The 21,154-nt window shown below is 48.1% G+C and overlaps 4 pseudogenes; all 4 read left to right on the plus strand.

The window, feature by feature from the left end:
* The first annotated feature begins 204 nt into the window (after positions 1–204).
* On the plus strand, positions 205–967 carry LOC120763852 (feather keratin Cos2-2-like; annotated as a pseudogene).
* A 7,680-nt stretch (positions 968–8,647) lies between these two features.
* LOC120763853 (feather keratin Cos2-2-like) lies at positions 8,648–9,409 on the plus strand (annotated as a pseudogene).
* Positions 9,410–12,843: 3,434 nt separating this feature from the next.
* On the plus strand, positions 12,844–13,726 carry LOC120763851 (feather keratin Cos2-2-like; annotated as a pseudogene).
* Positions 13,727–17,153: 3,427 nt separating this feature from the next.
* Positions 17,154–17,919, plus strand: LOC120763842 (feather keratin Cos1-1/Cos1-3/Cos2-1-like; annotated as a pseudogene).
* Positions 17,920–21,154: the final 3,235 nt, after the last annotated feature.

A 21,154-nucleotide genomic window follows, 5' to 3' on the forward strand; every position in this document is an offset into this window, starting at 1 on the left:
GATGTGGCCAGATGATGTTCTGAACATTCTAAATGCACCCAGCCCTGTTTTTGCCCAGGAAATCCTTGAATCTCTCATCCCAGCACTTATAGAAATGACCCTTCATGTAGGAAAGCACACAGAATTAGCCAGGAAATGAAAAGGCAGAAGTGCAGGAAACCATGACACAGCCCTACCATTAGCTGGGATGGTTCACATTGTGACATGAGCTGGTCACAAAATTATCACTTCCACTAAGGTACCTCTGGGCCTGAGGCAGGGCTAGACTGCTATAAAAGGCAGCCCAAGTCTCTGCTCTCTCATCCACTTCTCTCACCTCCTTCTCCTCAGGAATCAGGTGAGTGTGAAGCCTCTTCTCTTTCTCCTGCTGTTTCAAGAGCAGCACTTTCCTGGCTGTAGGTCTCAGCTGTGAGGGGCTATCTTAGCACAGGGCTGGGAGCTGCTTGTGCTGGGAGAGGGCAGGGGAGAGAAGGTCTTGTGCAGACAGAGAGAGGCTGGGACTTGGCTGAGGTGGCTCCTGGACTTTGAGCCGGGCAGTGCAATGTGGGCCAGAAGTTGTCGTGGTTCCAGGGAGTTTGGGTGCAGTGCTGCTTCTCATGTGACTTCACTTTCTGCTTCTCCCTGCTCTCTACTCCAGGTGCACCTGTGACCCAAAGCCATGTCCTGCTGCAAGCCCTGTGACCCCTGCTGCCAGCCCTGTGGCCCCTGCCCGCTGGCCAGCAGCTGCAATGAGTGCTGTGTCAGGCAGTGCCAGAGCTCCCACGTCATCATTGAGCCGCCTGCTGTGCTGGTGACCCTGCCCGGCCCCATCCTCAGCTCCTCCCCACAGAACACCGCCGTGGGATCCTCCACCTCTGCTGCCGTTGGCAACATCCTCAGCTGTGGCGGAGTGCCCATCAGCTCTGGGGGCTTTGACATCTCCTGCATCACCAACTGCTATGGTGGCAACAGATGTCGTCCCTGCTAGAGATGCTGCTGGCAATGTCCTCAGGCATTAACCTCCAAGACCTCAGAACATGGTTCTGGGCAGAACATGATTCTGGGCAGGAGATAGAGCTTCTGGACCTTCTATTTACAGCTTTAGCATGACGTTTCTTTCTCCTCCTATTGCATCTTCTTTCTGTGCTGTCCGTGTGCCAGCCCAGTGGGACCTGTTGCCCTCCCTTCCTCTTTAGGGCAGGCAGATGGACACCCTGCAGGAGCTCCACTGCCTTGTAGGGGCTTCTCCTGGTGCTCTCTGTGAGCCATGTCCTTGTCTTTTGACTCAATAAAGTACTTTTGCATCCAAGCCACGGCCTCTGAGTTATCCTTCATTTTCTGGTAATATTCCATATTGCCTAGGGAAAATGGTGGAGGAAGAATAGGGTTCCAGTCCCTTGAGGCTGACAAAAGAGAAAGGTCATCAGAAAGACCATGGCTCCAAAGTTTGGCAACACTTGTGAAGGGAAACAACAATGTCTGGGGACAACCTATACAACCTGACCTCTTCCTACTCCTCCTCTCCATTACCTGGCCAAAGTCCATGGCCTGCACACAGAAGCACAGGTAGACGAGATATACTCTCTCAGCACAGGCAGGACTCAGCTGCTCTCCAGACATGCAGGACTGACGTAATTCACAAGTCTGCTACCAGGCATACTCAAGCTAATGCAGTGGTCAATGACTTTCATCTGAATTTGTGCAAATGTCCTATTGCTTTATGATAAATTTGAAACATTTCTTGCATGTACAGATATATGTAATCTGTCTACCTAGCTCTTCCCTGATGAGGCCTTTGATCAAACCAGTGCTCACTGCTGCTGGGTCAACTTTTGGTTGACAGTCCACACTCACTTTGGGACTTGATTCCTGTGTTTGCCCCATACTGGGTTGTGCCTGTCTCCAGGAGAGAGAGCAAGGATTTTTGTTGCAAAAATGGGCTGCCTACCTCTGTACAGCCCCTAGTCCAGCCACAGCCTGTTTTTTCTCACAGTGCCTTCTTACCAACAGTCCTTGGTTGACTCCATGGTTATCTGGTTATTGGTGTTTGAGACACCTCATCATCTAGGCTTCTGCACCACCTGTGGCTCAAATATCAATATGGATTTGGACTGAAAAAGGAGAAAGAGAGAAAGAGAGAGAGAGAGAGAGAGAGAGGGGAAAAGCTATATAAGCTATCTCAGAATTGGGGGGTTAATGTCTTTAAAATCCCCCACACTTTAATATATAATCTGGTTATGAAAATAAAAGTCAAAAAGGTTAACATCAGAAGGACCATCACAGGGTGCAACATTTTATTAAGAACTTCAGTTGCTCTTGGTGGCCATCCAAATAAAATGTCCCACCAATGCTGTTCCCTGTCTTTCTTTGGGTGCTTCATCCCCCAGTGGATTATTCTGCATCAGGATGAATGGTAATCAAAATTTTCTCTCCATTTTCCCAAGCTTCCTTCAATAGCATTTTTCACATGCAAGTGAGATTCATTCAGTAGGAATTGCCTGCTGGTCTTAAGTCAGTGTATCATTAAATCATAACAATTGGTAAGATATAAGCGGAGATGAATAACTAAAATCACACCTCATAATGTCAACAAAGTTAGAAACACAAATATTCGGGTGCATGTATGTAAAATGATGTTGCCTGCAAATACAAAATCACGAGAAGTTCTCACTCAAGCACATCCATTCCATCAGGCCCATACTCTGTGCTTTAGGGGCTAGAGTGCACCTCCATTGGGATTTAATCCTGACACAATGATTGGGTCTGCTACAGCACATTTTGTCACCCTTAGTGGCACTGAGGCCAGCTGCTCCCAAGAGTTTTGCAAAGGGAGCCACCTCCCCTCTCCTCTATCGCCTGAGCCGCCATTGCCGCATGAGGGAGACGCGACTGAGCTCGTGCCACAGCGCCCCCTGCAGGCTCGGGGGAATCAGCACACCCACCCTGCCCGGCCGGGAGCCACCAGCGCCCCTGCTGGCTGTGACCAGAACTGCACCAAAGGGGAAAGCGCCTGCAGCCGGGAGGAGGCTGTGACTGGGTGTCTGGGTCTGTTTGTTGTTGCTGCTGTTGTTCTTTGTTCGCCTTGTAATATATATTCTGGTAAAGAACTGTTATTCCTTTTCCTATATCTTTGCCTGAAAGCCCCATAATTTCAAAGTCATAATAATAATTTGGAGGGAAGGGTGTCATATTTTCCATTCCATGAAGGTTCCTGCCTTCCTTGGCAGACACCTGTCTTTTAAACAAAGACAACTGTCAATATACATGGTACAAGGAAAGAGAAACAAGAGAGAGACCTTAAATGAGAGCAAGAAAGGCAGATCACCCGTCTTGGATCGAAACATTGATTTGGCTATTGGAGTATCCAGGTGGAACAAGGACATTTGTCCCCGGAAAAGTGCTGTGCTACCTCCACATGGCCCCTTTTCCAGCCACATCCCATTTGTTCTCACAGTGTCTTCTTACCAAGAACTCTCAGGTGGCTCAACAGTCATCAAGCTGTGGGTTTTAGACACACACAAGCCCCTCTTCTTCTACGCCCCTAACACCAGTGCTCAGTGAGATGGACACAGATGGTGCCTGTGCCATGAAATCTGGGCAGAAAGAGGATGGGGGGAGCCAAACATGATCCGTGTGGCATTGTGTGCCTGAGCAGTTCTTTTGAGCCCAGTTGTGCCTTTAGGAGTTCCTGAAGATGCTGTGAGAAAAAAAAAAAAACAAAAAAAACACCATGATATGGCTGGAGAAGGGGACATATAGGGGTGGGACACCACTTTTGTGGAACAAACCACCTTGCTGTAGTTCCTGAAGAGAAGCACAGCATGGGACAGCACAGGGACACAAATGAGGTCTCAAAGCACACATGGGCTCTAGGGGTGGATCAAGGTCACCAAAGACCCCTGAAGCTTCTAACCCATTTCCAGAAAGGTCCAAAAGAACAGACTGTGTATGAGAACTCCTTTGCATAGAAAGCCAGAAACATATCTTTGGGGCAGAGAAACCGATCCATGAAAAGGTATCCCTCCAAATCTGGGCACTGCACACAGAACCTAGGACATCCAATGGAATGGACCGGCACAGACGGATGGATACTGAAGACAGGACTGACATCTCACATGCTGGATTGATGCTGTTAACAGGACTTCTTTTTCTCTCTGGAGCCCACTGGGACAAAAACAAACCCACAGGAATGACACAGGTGAACACATTTGTCCACAAAGGATGTGGCCAGATGATGTTCTGAGCATTCTAAGTGCACCCAGCCCTGTTTTTGCCCAGGAAATCCTTGAATCTCTCATCCCAGCACTTATAGAAATGACCCTTCATGTAGGAAAGCACACAGAATTAGCCAGGAAATGAAAAGGCAGAAGTGCAGGAAACCATGACACAGCCCTACCATTAGCTGGGATGGTTCACATTGTGACATGAGCTGGTCACAAAATTATCACTTCCACTAAGGTACCTCTGGGCCTGAGGCAGGGCAGGACTGCTATAAAAGGCAGCCCAAGTCTCTGCTCTCTCATCCACTTCTCTCACCTCCTTCTCCTCAGGAATCAGGTGAGTGTGAAGCCTCTTCTCTTTCTCCTGCTGTTTCAAGAGCAGCACTTTCCTGGCTGTAGGTCTCAGCTGTGAGGGGCTATCTTAGCACAGGGCTGGGAGCTGCTTGTGCTGGGAGAGGGCAGGGGAGAGAAGGTCTTGTGCAGACAGAGAGAGACTGGGACTCGGCTGAGGTGGCTCCTGGGCTCTGAGACAGGCAGTGCAATGTGGGCCAGAAGTTGTCGTGGTTCCAGGGAGTTTGGGTGCAGTGCTGCTTCTCATGTGACTTCACTTTCTGCTTCTCCCTGCTCTCTACTGCCAGGTGCACCTGTGACCCAAAGCCATGTCCTGCTGCAAGCCCTGTGACCCCTGCTGCCAGCCCTGTGGCCCCTGCCCGCTGGCCAGCAGCTGCAATGAGTGCTGTGTCAGGCAGTGCCAGAGCTCCCATGTCAGTCATTGAGCCACCTGCTGTGCTGGTGACCCTGCCCGGCCCCATCCTCAGCTCCTCCCCACAGAACACCGCCGTGGGATCCTCCACCTCTGCTGCCGTTGGCAACATCCTCAGCTGTGGCGGAGTGCCCATCAGCTCTGGGGGCTTTGACATCTCCTGCATCACCAACTGCTATGGTGGCAACAGATGTCGTCCCTGCTAGAGATGCTGCTGGCAATGTCCTCAGGCATTAACCTCCAAGACCTCAGAACATGGTTCTGGGCAGAACATGATTCTGGGCAGGAGATAGAGCTTCTGGACCTTCTATTTACAGCTTTAGCATGACGTTTCTTTCTCCTCCTATTGCATCTTCTTTCTGTGCTGTCCATGTGCCAGCCCAGTGGGACCTGTTGCCCTCCCTTCCTCTTTAGGTCAGGCAGATGGACACCCTGCAGGAGCTCCACTGCCTTGTAGGGGCTTCTCCTGGTGCTCTCTGTGAGCCATGTCCTTGTCTTTTGACTCAATAAAGTACTTTTGCATCCAAGCCACAGCCTCTGAGTTATCTTTCATTTTCTGGTAATATTCCATATTGCCTAGGGAAAATGGTGGAGGAAGAATAGGGTTGCAGTCCCTTGAGGCTGACAAAAGAGAAACGGTCATCAGAAAGACCATGGCTCCAAAGTTTGGCAACACGTTGTGAAGGGAAACAACAATGTCTGGGGACAACCTATACAACCTGACCTCTTCCTACTCCTCCTCTCCATTACCTGGCCAAAGTCCATGGCCTGCACACAGAAGCACAGGTAGACGAGATATACTCTCTCAGCACAGGCAGGACTCAGCTGCTGTCCAGACATGCAGGACTGACATAATTCACAAGTCTGCTACCAGGCATACTCAAGCTAATGCAGTGGTCAATGACTTTCATCTGAATTTGTGCAAATGTCCTATTGCTTTATGATAAATTTGTAACATTTCTTGCATGTACAGATATATGTAATCTGTCTACCTAGCTCTTCCCTGATGAGGCCTTTGATCAAACCAGTGCTCACTGCTGCTGGGTCAACGTTTGGTTGACAGTCCACACTCACTTACTCACTTTGTGACTTGATTCCTGTGTTTGCCCCATACTGGGTTGTGCCTGTCTCCAGGAGAGAGAGCAAGGATTTTTGTTGCAAAAATGGGCTGCCTACCTCTGTACAGCCCCTAGTCCAGCCACAGCCTGTTTTTTCTCACAGTGCCTTCTTACCAACAGTCCTTGGTTGACTCCATGGTTATCTGGATTATTGGTGTTTGAGACACCTCATCATCTAGGCTTCTGCACCACCTGTGGCTCAAATATCAATATGGATTTGGACTGAAAAAGGAGAAAGAGAGAAAGAGAGGAGAGAGAGATAGAGAGAGGGAAAAGCTATATAAGCTATCTCAGAATTGGGGGGTTAATGTCTTTAAAATCCCCCACACTTTAATATACAATCTGGTTATGAAAATAAAAGTCAAAAAGGTTAACATCAGAAGGACCATCACAGGGTGCAACATTTTATTAAGAACTTCAGTTGCTCTTGGTGGCCATCCAAATAAAATGTCCCACCAATGCTGTTCCCTGTCTTTCTTTGGGTGCTTCATCCCCCAGTGGATTATTCTGCATCAGGATGAATGGTAATCAAAATTTTCTCTCCATTTTCCCAAGCTTCCTTCAATAGCATTTTTCACATGCAAGTGAGATTCATTCAGTAGGAATTGCCTGCTGGTCTTAAGTCAGTGTATCATTAAATCATAACAATTGGTAAGATATAAGCGGAGATGAATAACTAAAATCACACCTCATAATGTCAACAAAGTTAGAAACACAAATATTCGGGTGCACATATTTACAATGATGTTGCCTGCAAATACAAAATCATGAGAAGTTCTCACTCAAGCACATCCATTCCATCAGGCCCATACTCTGTGCTTTAGGGGCTAGAGTGCATCTCCATTGGGATTTAATCCTGACACAATGATTGGGTCTGCTACAGCACATTTTGTCACCCTTAGTGGCACTGAGGCCAGCTGCTCCCAAGAGTTTTGCAAAGGGAGCCACCTCCCCTCTCCTCTATCGCCTGAGCCGCCATTGCCGCATGAGGGAGACGCGACTGAGCTCGTGCCACAGCGCCCCCTGCAGGCTCGGGGGAATCAACACACCCACCCTGCCTGGCCGGGAGCCACCAGCGCCCCTGCTGGCTGTGACCGGAACTGCACCAAAGGGGAAAGCGCCTGCAGCCGGGAGGAGGCTGTGACTGGGTGTCTGGGTCTGTTTGTTGTTGCTGCTGTTGTTCTTTGTTCGCCTTGTAATATATATTCTGGTAAAGAACTGTTATTCCTTTTCCTATATCTTTGCCTGAAAGGCCCCATAATTTCAAAGTCATAATAATAATTTGGAGGGAAGGGTGTCATATTTTCCATTCCATGAAGGTTCCTGCCTTCCTTGGCAGACACCTGTCTTTTAAACAAAGACAACTGTCAATATACATGGTACAAGGAAAGAGAAACAAGAGAGAGACCTTAAATGAGAGCAAGAAAGGCAGATCACCCGTCTTGGATCGAACATTGATTTGGCTATTGGAGTATCCAGGTGGAACAAGGACATTTGTCCCCGAAAAGTGCTGTGCTACCTCCACATGGCCCCTTTTCCAGCCACATCCCATTTGTTCTCACAGTGTCTTCTTACCAAGAACTCTCAGGTGGCTCAACAGTCATCAAGCTGTGGGTTTTAGACACACACAAGCCCCTCTTCTTCTACGCCCCTAACACCAGTGCTCAGTGAGATGGACACAGATGGTGCCTGTGCCATGAAATCTGGGCAGAAAGAGGATGCGGGGAGCCAAACATGATCCGTGTGGCATTGTGTGCCTGAGCAGTTCTTTTGAGCCCAGTTGTGCCTTTAGGAGTTCCTGAAGATGCTGTGAGAAAAAAAAAAAAAAAAAAAAAAAAAAAAAAAAAAAAAAACCAAAAAAAAACAAAAACATGATATGGCTGGAGAAGGGGACATATAGGGATGGGACACCACTTTTGTGGAACAAACCACCTTGCTGTAGTTCCTGAAGAGAAGCACAGCATGGGACAGCACAGGGACACAAATGAGGTCTCAAAGCAAACATGGGCTCTAGGGGTGGATCAAGGTCACAAAAGACCCCTGAAGCTTCTAACCCGTTTCCAGAAAGGTACAAAAGAACAGACTGTGTATGAGAACTCCTTTGCATAGAAAGCCAGAAACATATCTTTGGGGCAGAGAAACCGATCCATGAAAAGGTATCCCTCCAAATCTGGGCACTGCACACAGAACCTAGGACATCCAATGGACTGGACCGGCACAGACGGATGGATACTGAAGACAGGACTGACATCTCACATGCTGGATTGATGCTGTTAACAGGACTTCTTTTTCTCTCTGGAGCCCACTGGGACAAAAACAAACCCACAGGAATGACACAGGTGAACACATTTGTCCACAAAGGATGTGGCCAGATGATGTTCTGAAGCATTCTAAATGCACCCAGCCCTGTTTTTGCCCAGGAAATCCTTGAATCTCTCATCCCAGCACTTATAGAAATGACCCTTCATGTAGGAAAGCACACAGAATTAGCCAGGAAATGAAAAGGCAGAAGTGCAGGAAACCATGACACAGCCTCTACCATTAGATGGGATGGTTCACATTGTGACATGAGCTGGTCACAAAATTATCACTTCCACTAAGGTACCTCTGGGCCTGAGGCAGGGCAGGACTGCTATAAAAGGCAGCCCAAGTCTCTGCTCTCTCATCCACTTCTCTCACCTCCTCTCCTCAGGAATCAGGTGAGTGTGAAGCCTCTTCTCTTTCTCCTGCTGTTTCAAGAGCAGCACTTTCCTGGCTGTAGGTCTCAGCTGTGAGGGGCTATCTTAGCACAGGGCTGGGAGCTGCTTGTGCTGGGAGAGGGCAGGGGAGAGAAGGTCTTGTGCAGACAGAGAGAGGCTGGGACTTGGCTGAGGTGGCTCCTGGACTTTGAGCCGGGCAGTGCAATGTGGGCCAGAAGTTGTCGTGGTTCCAGGGAGTTTGGGTGCAGTGCTGCTTCTCATGTGACTTCACTTTCTGCTTCTCCCTGCTCTCTACTCCAGGTGCACCTGTGACCCAAAGCCATGTCCTGCTGCAAGCCCTGTGACCCCTGCTGCCAGCCCTGTGGCCCCTGCCCGCTGGCCAGCAGCTGCAATGAGTGCTGTGTCAGGCAGTGCCAGAGCTCCCACGTCATCATTGAGCCGCCTGCTGTGCTGGTGACCCTGCCCGGCCCCATCCTCAGCTCCTCCCCACAGAACACCGCCGTGGGATCCTCCACCTCTGCTGCCGTTGGCAACATCCTCAGCTGTGGCGGAGTGCCCATCAGCTCTGGGGGCTTTGACATCTCCTGCATCACCAACTGCTATGGTGGCAACAGATGTCGTCCCTGCTAGAGATGCTGCTGGCAATGTCCTCAGGCATTAACCTCCAAGACCTCAGAACATGGTTCTGGGCAGAACATGATTCTGGGCAGGAGATAGAGCTTCTGGACCTTCTATTTACAGCTTTAGCATGACGTTTCTTTCTACTCCTATTGCATCTTCTTTCTGTGCTGTCCGTGTGCCAGCCCAGTGGGACCTGTTGCCCTCCCTTCCTCTTTAGGGCAGGCAGATGGACACCCTGCAGGAGCTCCACTGCCTTGTAGGGGCTTCTCCTGGTGCTCTCTGTGAGCCATGTCCTTGTCTTTTGACTCAATAAAGTACTTTTGCATCCAAGCCACGGCCTCTGAGTTATCCTTCATTTTCTGGTAATATTCCATATTGCCTAGGGAAAATGGTGGAGGAAGAATAGGGTTCCAGTCCCTTGAGGCTGACAAAAGAGAAAGGTCATCAGAAAGACCATGGCTCCAAAGTTTGGCAACACTTGTGAAGGGAAACAACAATGTCTGGGGACAACCTATACAACCTGACCTCTTCCTACTCCTCCTCTCCATTACCTGGCCAAAGTCCATGGCCTGCACACAGAAGCACAGGTAGACGAGATATACTCTCTCAGCACAGGCAGGACTCAGCTGCTCTCCAGACATGCAGGACTGACATAATTCACAAGTCTGCTACCAGGCATACTCAAGCTAATGCAGTGGTCAATGACTTTCATCTGAATTTGTGCAAATGTCCTATTGCTTTATGATAAATTTGTAACATTTCTTGCATGTACAGATATATGTAATCTGTCTACCTAGCTCTTCCCTGATGAGGCCTTTGATCAAACCAGTGCTCACTGCTGCTGGGTCAACTTTTGGTTGACAGTCCACACTCACTTTGGGACTTGATTCCTGTGTTTGCCCCATACTGGGTTGTGCCTGTCTCCAGGAGAGAGAGCAAGGATTTTTGTTGCAAAAATGGGCTGCCTACCTCTGTACAGCCCCTAGTCCAGCCACAGCCTGTTTTTTCTCACAGTGCCTTCTTACCAACAGTCCTTGGTTGACTCCATGGTTATCTGGATATTGGTGTTTGAGACACCTCATCATCTAGGCTTCTGCACCACCTGTGGCTCAAATATCAATATGGATTTGGACTGAAAAAGGAGAAAGAGAGAAAGAGAGTGAGAGAGAGAGAGAGAGAGGAAAAGCTACATAAGCTATCTCAGAATTGGGGGTTTAATGTCTTTAAAATCCCCCACACTTTAATATACAATCTGGTTATGAAAATAAAAGTCAAAAAGGTTAACATCAGAAGGACCATCACAGGGTGCAACATTTTATTAAGAACTTCAGTTGCTCTTGGTGGCCATCCAAATAAAATGTCCCACCAATGCTGTTCCCTGTCTTTCTTTGGGTGCTTCATCCCCCAGTGGATTATTCTGCATCAGGATGAATGGTAATCAAAATTTTCTCTCCATTTTCCCAAGCTTCCTTCAATAGCATTTTTCACATGCAAGTGAGATTCATTCAGTAGGAATTGCCTGCTGGTCTTAAGTCAGTGTATCATTAAATCATAACAATTGGTAAGATATAAGCGGAGATGAATAACTAAAATCACACCTCATAATGTCAACAAAGTTAGAAACACAAATATTCGGGTGCATGTATGTACAATGATGTTGCCTGCAAATACAAAATCACGAGAAGTTCTCACTCAAGCACATCCATTCCATCAGGCCCATACTCTGTGCTTTAGGGGCTAGAGTGCACCTCCATTGGGATTTAATCCTGACACAATGATTGGGTCTGCTACAGCACATTTTGTCACCCTTAGTGGCACTGAGGCCAGCTGCTCCCAAGAGTTTTGCAAAGGGAGCCACCTCCCCTCTCCTCTATCGCCTGAGCCGCCATTGCCGCATGAGGGAGACGCGACTGAGCTCGTGCCACAGCGCCCCCTGCAGGCTCGGGGGAATCAGCACACCCACCCTGCCCGGCCGGGAGCCACCAGCGCCCCTGCTGGCTGTGACCAGAACTGCACCAAAGGGGAAAGCGCCTGCAGCCGGGAGGAGGCTGTGACTGGGTGTCTGGGTCTGTTTGTTGTTGCTGCTGTTGTTCTTTGTTCGCCTTGTAATATATATTCTGGTAAAGAACTGTTATTCCTTTTCCTATATCTTTGCCTGAAAGCCCCATAATTTCAAAGTCATAATAATAATTTGGAGGGAAGGGTGTCATATTTTCCATTCCATGAAGGTTCCTGCCTTCCTTGGCAGACACCTGTCTTTTAAACAAAGACAACTGTCAATATACATGGTACAAGGAAAGAGAAACAAGAGAGAGACCTTAAATGAGAGCAAGAAAGGCAGATCACCCGTCTTGGATCAAACATTGATTTGGCTATTGGAGTATCCAGGTGGAACAAGGACATTTGTCCCGGAAAAGTGCTGTGCTACCTCCACATGGCCCCTTTTCCAGCCACATCCCATTTGTTCTCACAGTGTCTTCTTACCAAGAACTCTCAGGTGGCTCAACAGTCATCAAGCTGTGGGTTTTAGACACACACAAGCCCCTCTTCTTCTACGCCCCTAACACCAGTGCTCAGTGAGATGGACACAGATGGTGCCTGTGCCATGAAATCTGGGCAGAAAGAGGATGGGGGGAGCCAAACATGATCCGTGTGGCATTGTGTGCCTGAGCAGTTCTTTTGAGCCCAGTTGTGCCTTTAGGAGTTCCTGAAGATGCTGTGAGAAAAAAAAAAAACAAAAAAAACACCATGATATGGCTGGAGAAGGGGACATATAGGGGTGGGACACCACTTTTGTGGAACAAACCACCTTGCTGTAGTTCCTGAAGAGAAGCACAGCATGGGACAGCACAGGGACACAAATGAGGTCTCAAAGCACACATGGGCTCTAGGGGTGGATCAAGGTCACCAAAGACCCCTGAAGCTTCTAACCCATTTCCAGAAAGGTCCAAAAGAACAGACTGTGTATGAGAACTCCTTTGCATAGAAAGCCAGAAACATATCTTTGGGGCAGAGAAACCGATCCATGAAAAGGTATCCCTCCAAATCTGGGCACTGCACACAGAACCTAGGACATCCAATGGAATGGACCGGCACAGACGGATGGATACTGAAGACAGGACTGACATCTCACATGCTGGATTGATGCTGTTAACAGGACTTCTTTTTCTCTCTGGAGCCCACTGGGACAAAAACAAACCCACAGGAATGACACAGGTGAACACATTTGTCCACAAAGGATGTGGCCAGATGATGTTCTGAGCATTCTAAATGCACCCAGCCCTGTTTTTGCCCAGGAAATCCTTGAATCTCTCATCCCAGCACTTATAGAAATGACCCTTCATGTAGGAAAGCACACAGAATTAGCCAGGAAATGAAAAGGCAGAAGTGCAGGAAACCAGGACACAGCCTCTACCATTAAATGGGATGGTTCACATTGTGACATGAGCTGGTCACAAAATTATCACTTCCACTAAGGTACCTCTGGGCCTGAGGCAGGGCTGGACTGCTATAAAAGGCAGCCCAAGTCTCTGCTCTCTCATCCACTTCTCTCACCTCCTCCTCAGGAATCAGGTGAATGTGAACCCCCTTCTCCTTCTCCTTCTCCTTCTCCTTCTCCTTCTCCTTCTCCTTCTCCTTCTCCTTCTCCTTCTCCTTCTCCTTCTCCTTCTCCTTCTCCTTCTCCTTCTCCTTCTCCTTCTCCTTCTCCCTCTCCTTCTGCTCCTACTGTTTCAAGAGCAGTTCTTTCCTGGCTGTAGGTCTCAGCTGTGAGGGGCTATCTTAGCACAGGGCTGGGAGCTGCTTGTGCTGGGAGAGGGCAGGGGAGAGAAGGTCTTGTGCAGACAGAGAGAGACTGGGACTCGGCTGAGGTGGCTCCTGGACTTTGAGCCGGGCAGTGCAATGTGGGCCAGAAGTTGTCGTGGTTCCAGGGAGTTTGGGTGCAGTGCTGCTTCTCATGTGACTTCACTTTCTGTTTCTCCCTGCTCTCTGTGCCAGGTGCACCTGTGACCCAAAGCCATGTCCTGCTGCAAGCCCTGTGACCCCTGCTGCCAGCCCTGTGGCCCCTGCCCGCTGGCCAGCAGCTGCAATGAGTGCTGTGTCAGGCAGTGCCAGAGCTCCCACGTCATCATTGAGCCGCCTGCTGTGCTGGTGACCCTGCCCGGCCCCATCCTCAGCTCCTCCCCACAGAACACCGCCGTGGGATCCTCCACCTCTGCTGCCGTTGGCAACATCCTCAGCTGTGGCGGAGTGCCCATCAGCTCTGGGGGCTTTGACATCTCCTGCATCACCAACTGCTATGGTGGCAACAGATGTCGTCCCTGCTAGAGATGCTGCTGGCAATGTCCTCAGGCATTAACCTCCAAGACCTCAGAACATGGTTCTGGGCAGAACATGATTCTGGGCAGGAGATAGAGCTTCTGGACCTTCTATTTACAGCTTTAGCATGACGTTTCTTTCTACTCCTATTGCATCTTCTTTCTGTGCTGTCCGTGTGCCAGCCCAGTGGGACCTGTTGCCCTCCCTTCCTCTTTAGGGCAGGCAGATGGACACCCTGCAGGAGCTCCACTGCCTTGTAGGGGCTTCTCCTGGTGCTCTCTGTGAGCCATGTCCTTGTCTTTTGACTCAATAAAGTACTTTTGCATCCAAGCCACGGCCTCTGAGTCATCCTTCATTGTCTGGTAATATTCCATATTGCCTAGGGAAAATGGTGGAGGAAGAATAGGGTTCCAGTCCCTTGAGGCTGACAAAAGAGAAAGGTCATCAGAAAGACCATGGCTCCAAAGTTTGGCAACAGTTGTGAAGGGAAACAACAATGTCTGGGGACAACCTATACAACCTGACCTCTTCCTACTCCTCCTCTCCATTACCTGGCCAAAGTCCATGGCCTGCACACAGAAGCACAGGTAGACGAGATATACTCTCTCAGCACAGGCAGGACTCAGCTGCTCTCCAGACATGCAGGACTGACATAATTCACAAGTCTGCTACCAGGCATACTCAAGCTAATGCAGTGGTCAATGACTTTCATCTGAATTTGTGCAAATGTCCTATTGCTTATGATAAATTTGAAACATTTCTTGCATGTACAGATATATGTAATCTGTCTACCTAGCTCTTCCCTGATGAGGCCTTTGATCAAACCAGTGCTCACTGCTGCTGGGTCAACTTTTGGTTGACAGTCCACACTCACTTTGGGACTTGATTCCTGTGTTTGCCCCATACTGGGTTGTGCCTGTCTCCAGGAGAGAGAGCAAGGATTTTTGTTGCAAAAATGGGCTGCCTACCTCTGTACAGCACCTAGTCCAGCCACAGCCTGTTTTTTCTCACAGTGCCTTCTTACCAACAGTCCTTGGTTGACTCCATGGTTATCTGGTTATTGGTGTTTGAGACACCTCATCATCTAGGCTTCTGCACCACCTGTGGCTCAAATATCAATATGGATTTGGACTGAAAAAGGAGAAAGAGAGAAAGAGAGAAAGAGAGAGAGAGAGGGGAAAAGCTATATAAGCTATCTCAGAATTGGGGGTGTAATGTCTTTAAAATCCCCCACACTTTAATATATAATCTGGTTATGAAAATAAAAGTCAAAAAGGTTAACATCAGAAGGACCATCACAGGGTGCAACATTTTATTAAGAACTTCAGTTGCTCTTGGTAGCCATCCAAATAAAATGTCCCGCCAATGCTGTTCCCTGTCTTTCTTTGGGTGCTTCATCCCCCAGTGGATTATTCTGCATCAGGATGAATGGTAATCAAAATTTTCTCTCCATTTTCCCAAGCTTCCTCCAATAGCATTTTTCACATGCAAGTGAGATTCATTCAGTAGGAATTGCCGGCTGGTCTTAAGTCAGTGTATCATTAAATCATAACAATTGGTAAGATATAAGCGGAGATGAATAACTAAAATCACACCTCATAATGTCAACAAAGTTAGAAACACAAATATTCGGGTGCATGTATGTACAATGATGTTGCCTGCAAATACAAAATCACGAGAAGTTCTCACTCAAGCACATCCATTCCATCAGGCCCATACTCTGTGCTTTAGGGGCTAGAGTGCACCTCCATTGGGATTTAATCCTGACACAATGATTGGGTCTGCTACAGCACATTTTGTCACCCTTAGTGGCACTGAGGCCAGCTGCTCCCAAGAGTTTTGCAAAGGGAGCCACCTCCCCTCTCCTCTATCGCCTGAGCCGCCATTGCCGCATGAGGGAGACGCGACTGAGCTCGTGCCACAGCGCCCCCTGCAGGCTCGGGGGAATCAGCACACCCACCCTGCCCGGCCGGGAGCCACCAGCGCCCCTGCTGGCTGTGACCAGAACTGCACCAAAGGGGAAAGCGCCTGCAGCCGGGAGGAGGCTGTGACTGGGTGTCTGGGTCTGTTTGTTGTTGCTGCTGTTGTTCTTTGTTCTCCTTGTAATATATATTCTGGTAAAGAACTGTTATTCCTTTTCCTATATCTTTGCCTGAAAGCCCCATAATTTCAAAGTCATAATAATAATTTGGAGGGAAGGGTGTCATATTTTCCATTCCATGAAGGTTCCTGCCTTCCTTGGCAGACACCTGTCTTTTAAACAAAGACAACTGTCAATATACATGGTACAAGGAAAGAGAAACAAGAGAGAGACATTAAATGAGAGCAAGAAAGGCAGATCACCCGTCTTGGATCAAACATTGATTTGGCTATTGGAGTATCCAGGTGGAACAAGGACATTTGTCCCAGAAAAGTGCTGTGCTACCTCCACATGGCCCCTTTTCCAGCCACATCCCATTTGTTCTCACAGTGTCTTCTTACCAAGAACTCTCAGGTGGCTCCACAGTCATCAAGCTGTGGGTTTTAGACACACACAAGCCCCTCTTCTTCTATGCCCCTAACACCAGTGCTCAGTGAGATGGACACAGATGGTGCCTGTGCCATGAAATCTGGGCAGAAAGAGGATGGGGGGAGCCAAACATGATCCGTGTGGCATTGTGTGCCTGAGCAGTTCTTTTGAGCCCAGTTGTGCCTTTAGGAGTTCCTGAAGATGCTGTGAGAAAAAAAAAAAAAAAAAAAAACGTGATATGGCTGGAGAAGGGGACATATAGGGGTGGGACACCACTTTTGTGGAACAAACCACCTTGCTGTAGTTATTGAAGAGAAGCACAGCATGGGACAGCACAGGGACACAAATGAGGTCCCAAAGCACACATGGGCTCTAGGGGTGGATCAAGGTCACAAAAGACCCCTGAAGCTTCTAACCCATTTCCAGAAAGGTCCAAAAGAACAGACTGTGTATGAGAACTCCTTTGCATAGAAAGCCAGAAACATATCTTTGGGGCAGAGAAACCGATCCATGAAAAGGTATCCCTCCAAATCTGGGCACTGCACACAGAACCTAGGACATCCAATGGACTGGACCGGCACAGATGGATGGATACTGAAGACAGGACTGACATCTCACATGCTGGATTGATGCTGTTAACAGGACTTCTTTTTCTCTCTGGAGCCCACTGGGACAAAAACAAACCCACAGGAATGACACAGGTGAACACATTTGTCCACAAAGGATGTGGCCAGATGATGTTCTGAGCATTCTAAATGCACCCAGCCCTGTTTTTGCCCAGGAAATCCTTGAATCTCTCATCCCAGCACTTATAGAAATGACCCTTCATGTAGGAAAGCACACAGAATTAGCCAGGAAATGAAAAGGCAGAAGTGCAGGAAACCATGACACAGCCCTACCATTAGCTGGGATGGTTCACATTGTGACATGAGCTGGTCACAAAATTATCACTTCCACTAAGGCACTTCTGGGCCTGAGGCAGGGCTGGACTGCTATAAAAGGCAGCCCAAGTCTCTGCTCTCTCATCCACTTCTCTCACCTCCTTCTCCTCAGGAATCAGGTGAGTGTGAAGCCTCTTCTCCTCCTCTGCCTTCTGTTTCAAGAGCAGCTCTTTCCTGGCTGTAGGTCTCAGCTGAGAGAGGCTGTCTTAGCACAGGGCTGGGAGCTGCTTGTGCTGGGAGAGGGCAGGGGAGAGAAGGTCTTGTGCAGACAGAGAGAGGCTGGGACTTGGCTGAGGTGGCTCCTGGGCTCTGAGCTGGGCAGTGCAATGCGGGCCAGAAGTTGTCATGGTTCCAGGGAGTTTGGGTTCAGTGCTGAATCTCACGTGTCCTTACTTGCTAATTCTCCCTGCTGTCTATTCCAGGTGCACCTGTGACTCCGAGCCATGTCCTGCTGCAAGCCCTGTGACCCCTGCTGCCAGCCCTGTGGCCCCTGCCCGCTGGCCAACAGCTGCAATGAGTGCTGTGTCAGGCAGTGCCAGAGCTCCCACGTTGTCATTGAGCCGCCTGCTGTGCTGGTGACCCTGCCCGGCCCCATCCTCAGCTCCTTCCCACAGAACACCGCCGTGGGATCCTCCACCTCTGCTGCTGTTGGCAACATCCTCAGCTGTGGCGGAGTGCCCATCAGCTCTGGGGGCTTTGACATCTCCTGCATCACCAACTGCTATGGTGGCAACAGATGTCGTCCCTGCTAAATAAATCTGCTCACAATGTCCTTGGGCATGAACCTCCAAGATCTCTGAACCTGCTTCTGGGCAGGATATAGAGATTTGGGACTTTGTATTTACAGCTTAAAGCTATTATTCCCTTCTGCTTTTCTTTATCCTCTGTTTGCTGTCTGTGTCCCCCCAGACCATCCTTGTGGGGACATGTTACCCTACCTTCCTCTGCAGGGCAGGCACATGAGCTCCTCTGCAGGAGCTCCACTGCATCTTAGTTGCTGCTCCTGGTGCTCTCTGTGAGCCACCTCCTTTTCTTCTTTCAACTCAATAAAGTTGTTTTGCATCCAAGTCTTGTCCTCCAAGTTCTCTTTCTTTCCATGGAAAGTCTTCCAGTCTGCTCTGGATAAAAGGTGGGAGTCCCTGTAGTGAATTTTACTTTGTTCTCTTTCCCCTTGGACTGGATACCGCACAGTCAGTGACCATCAGGAACAGTGAAGCTCTAAAGGCTCACAGGAATGGGTTGGTGTGTAAATTGATACAACCACGTCATCAAACTACAGCTGAAATGTAAAGAGTAGATTTATTTCAATACCTTATTAACTGACAGATCACAAGGAGCTGCCAGGCTGCAGAGACACATAAAATGGGAACAGTGGCACCATTAGGGTCAGTACAATCCTAGAGCACCACTGACTGTCCCACTCGCCCTAGAGGTCTCAAGCACCTCCAGTTTATCAAAATGTTGTGCTTTTATGACCTTTGAGTTTTTTCATCTCTCACTCTCCCAGCAGGAATTTCAAGATTGTCTGTGACAGATCCCTCCTAAGGTTCTGATAGCTTTTATATTATGTTTCAAAAGAGAGACAGGATAATAGCAGTAAATTTGTGAGGTTTCTCACATGGATATTCTCAGCCTCCCCACCTACAAGGTCATTTTGCACAAATCTATCATCCTGCTCTCAAAATCTTTCAGTTTTAACCTTTTTGTCCTTGTTGGGAAATAGCAATGCATAGAAACAGCCATAACCTCATCTTACCTTCTCCTCCTCTCCATTATCCAGTCTAGGGTCCACAGGCTGCACAGGCAGATGAGGTACACATCTCACAGGAGCCCTCAGCTCATGCAGTGCCCAGCCCTGTCGTAAGACACAGTGCTGAGATATTTCAAAAGTTAGGGTTGATATCAGTCATACTCAGGATATGCAGTAGTAAATTACTTTAGGTAGACTTTGTGCACAAGACTTTGGGCTTCACTATTAATTCACATTTCTCCCAATATGGACAGATGTAATCTGTCCATCAATGCCTTCCTGATTGAAGCCTTTGACCAAACCTGTGCCCAAGGGGAGTGCAAGACAGACAAAGGAAGATGGACCCTGGTGAAGACAGGGTCTGCCATAGGCAGCCCACAGATCACAGAGTCATCAAATGGTTCAGGCTGGGCAATCTTGTCCCACCCCGCTGCCATGGGCAGGGACACCTTCCACCAGACCAGGCTGCTCAAAGCCCCATTGTCCAACCAATTTCCTGCTTCAGACAGCTGGCGTTACTTTATTAGCAGAGCTGGATGCAGAGGGATGTCTCCTAGCATGCCTAGAAACCTAAGAGACCAGGTTGTATTCCAAAAACTAATACATATTCACCACTTTTTGAATACATGCACATATGTTAATTATGTCCATGGACTTGTTTGGATATGGTTCCAGATCTTCTGATGAATCTTTTCTTTTTGGGAGTATCTCAAATATGTGCTCAGGTCATAAAATATTGCTCCATTTTTCTTCACTCCAACACACAAAGCTTGTACTCAAAACTAAGTTACTGGCTAATACATATTAACCACTGATATAAGTAAATAAGGAAGCATTAGGCCACATTAATCTCTCGTATTTGTACAAAGCACTGTCTGCTACAAAACTAAGCATTAACCATGAATATAGGGATCATACACTGTGTGCTAAAGTCAAAAGAATTTTCCAGCATCTTCCCCCACTGTTGCAAAGAATTCTTGATGAAATAGAACTTCTCCAGTAGCAAATCCCCCCTCTTTGAGACTTGAATATAATTTTTTGAAGTGCCATATCCAGTAATTATATTGGCCTTGTCTCCATAGCAGTAAGCACTGAATTAAACAAGCGATTAAGGTCATGAGTACCACATCACAATAAGTACAACAGATTGTTTTAACCATCCTAACCATCCAAAGCTGAGGAATGAAAACAGCCAAGAGAAATCTAGTCCTACTGTCTCTATAGCACTTGCGTCTTGTTTCTTTCTTTTATATTAGTTGGGGTTATTGGAAAGAATCAAGCAACACATCCCTTTAAATTCTTCACATCCCTGATTACGTCTCAACACTAAGTAGTCAATTGCTGCTCGATTTTCAAGGGCAGCTTCTCTGACTTGTGTCATTTCTGTACTTAGGGCTGTTAATGCTTGTGACGTGTACTTTATATCTTTAATTAGAGCACACATGATTCCCCTAGTGTGATGGTTCAGAGCAACCCTGACTCCAGGTGTTCAAAAGACAGCAGTAACCACTTCACTCTCACTATATAGGGTAACTCAGGCACCACTATTCGCTGTCAACTGATAAACTGAACATTTTCATGTTTCAAAACTTCTTGGTCAAATAGTTAATCTACCATTAGCAGAGGGTTCTCCAGAAATATTGGCCAGAACATGAGTAGACCTGTCAGCCACACAGCAAAACCCATCCTATAGGTAACTTTGCGCGCTCCCAGGCATAAGAAATTTGTTCTGTGCTATTATTTTTTTCAGGGAGGTTGTAGCTGTGTTAGATGTTAACATTTAGAGAAGCAATTGACAAATTACATTGCTTTTCTCTGCACACCAGATTGTGGCAGACACTGATCCCAACTGGTGAATCACCTCAGCTGTGCATGTCTAGACAGCAGCTGGGCCCTGCCAGCTACTGAAGGACTGTAGGAGGTACAGATGTCATAAGGGTGTCATGTCTTTGACCATGTGTGCTGCTCATGGAGCAGGTAATGGAGAGAAGAAGCAGGAAGGGATGAGGTTGGGGGCTGGTAGCCCCACAGTGAAGACTCTTTCTCATAGTCACCGCTGCCACTCTTTGCATCCAGGATCTCCCTGATGGCCATTGACTACAGAGTAGTCAGGGATGTCTTCATTAGCTGCAAAGGAAAGGACACAAAATAAAATCCACTCAGGGACTCCCAGCCACAGCTTCTCTACCTTTATTCACTGAGCAGACGTGGAAGTGGTGCCACAGAACGAAGGACAA

This window comes from Hirundo rustica, chromosome 27 (assembly GCF_015227805.2).
Source record: "Hirundo rustica isolate bHirRus1 chromosome 27, bHirRus1.pri.v3, whole genome shotgun sequence".
NCBI lineage: Eukaryota > Metazoa > Chordata > Aves > Passeriformes > Hirundinidae > Hirundo > Hirundo rustica.